Raw genomic sequence first — 2,093 nt, 5'->3', positions numbered from 1 at the left:
GAAGAAACAGATGATTATCCAACTACAGAAGAAGACGCAAACTGTGATTTGAACTTTGCCTTTAATACTAACAGATTAATATACCTGTATTAACATCACTCACACTTTTCTTTGTCCCTCTATATACCCTTCCCTTTTTTCTGAACTCTAAAGCGAAACTTCTCTCCTTTTTAGGAGAGGGAAATAAAAAATTTTAAATAAAAAAATAATAATCCATAATTTGAAAGCAGGTAGGCAATGAAGAGAATCATCACCTCTCCAGTAAAAGAGCTGATATCATCTGAGACTGGAAAAAGAGGGTGCACAGTGCACACAGAAGATTTTAAAATAAAACATTTTAAACAGAAGTTTCTAAGAAACATTCCCTTGTATTTCACACTCTGATGAGGCACAACATTAGTGTCCACATATGCAAGCCTATACAAAAGAACCTGAATATCAGAAATGAGAACCATTTCTGGTGGACCAGGAAGACCGGGATCCAAATCCTCATTCAGCCGTAAAGTTCACTGGGTGACCTTAGACCAGCCACACTCTCAGCACAGCCTACCACATGGGGTGTTAAGAAGAAATCTATGGATTCTGACTATGACTTCCTTGGAGAAAGGATGGAACAAAAATGTAGAGCTATAATCATCATTTTGAAGGAGGCTATTTAGTTATGTAATATTATTAAAAAGGAGCTGTTGGTACAGTCCTGTGCAATAACATTATTTCTGCAGTTTTAGTTTTTTATCCCCTTCCCTGGATCTTATTATCATCATGATAAAATGGTTTAGCGTGCACTAGTTCTCCAAAAGTCCTAAAATCTAGTGCCTTTTCAAAATGTAAAAGCATCCCTTACACAGAACAAAAGGTTCACCTACAGAACAATAATCATATAGGCTTTTAAATTACATACACACACACACACTCAAGCAGAACTGACAGGTGTTGCTAATACTAAATACTGACACTGCAAAAATTTGGTACATGTACCTTAAGAACAATGGAGTTTTTTTAAAAAAAATGTTAAGTGTACATGTGTGAAGAAAAATAGATTTAAGCCAAAATGGGAGTTGGAGGAGACAGTTATTTTTGCGAGACTTCCCCAAGTTCTAAGAAAGTGCACCCACAGCACTGCAGAGCAAAACAGGAAGTGTTGGCAACAGGGATATAACTTCAGTAACTTCCCCTAGTGAAAGACAAATGATTGGCTTTATTTGATTTCAGTTACAATCTTACATAGGCAAATTTGATTTCCTACTGGTACAGTAATGTGATCAAATTTGCTATGATCCCTGATTTGCTTGGTTTATATAGTGAAGAATATCATGGCTGCAAGTAAATATGAAAAAAATGCAAAAGTAAGAAGGGGGGAAGCATCTAATCCCTCAAAAGTACAATTTTTATACCCAGAAATATGTGCATGAGAATGTTCTGAACCTAATACAGCCATCAAGCCGTCCTATTAAACCTATGTGACTTAAAAATAAAAACTATGTTGGTGGTAGAAAGTGCCATTAAGTCACAGCTGGCTTATGGTGACCCCGTAGGGTTTTAAAAGGCAAGGTATGTTCAGAGGTGGTCTGCCATTGTCTGTCTCTGTGTCATGACCTTAGTATTCCTAAGAATATGGAACGTATCTGCCCTGGATTCAATGCTGTTGGGGAGTGAGGTTTTTTTCCTGCTTCCCTGCAGCACTGTGGTGCGTTCATGAACCGCTTGGGGTTTCACCAGCTATTCTCCAATGTTTCTTAAACCTGTCTTACTGAAAAGTTTTGGGAAAGACTGCAGTAAAGCATGGATGACTGTTGTATAAGTAGGAAAGTTCAGATTTTCTGCCCTCATGTCTGTCATTATCTTTGACACTGTCCCTGCAGTGGCCATTTCCTCCCTCTGCTTTTAAACTGGCAACTGAATACATATCAATATAACTTTACAAAAAATTGTGTTCCAGGTTCCCTAAATTCCCAGTTTTGTTTTGTTTTTAAGTAAATCTCTAGCTCCTTCCATTAGGGAGAGAGAGAAAAGGAGTGCCTTCACAATGGAAAGGGTCTGGAGTCTCACTCTTTGTTTTAAATGAAAGCTGGGAATTCAGACAACCTGGAACA

Source organism: Gekko japonicus, unplaced genomic scaffold (genome assembly GCF_001447785.1).
Source record: "Gekko japonicus isolate JY-2015 unplaced genomic scaffold, Gekko_japonicus_V1.1 scaffold323, whole genome shotgun sequence".
NCBI lineage: Eukaryota > Metazoa > Chordata > Lepidosauria > Squamata > Gekkonidae > Gekko > Gekko japonicus.
This window is presented reverse-complemented; position numbering follows the sequence as displayed.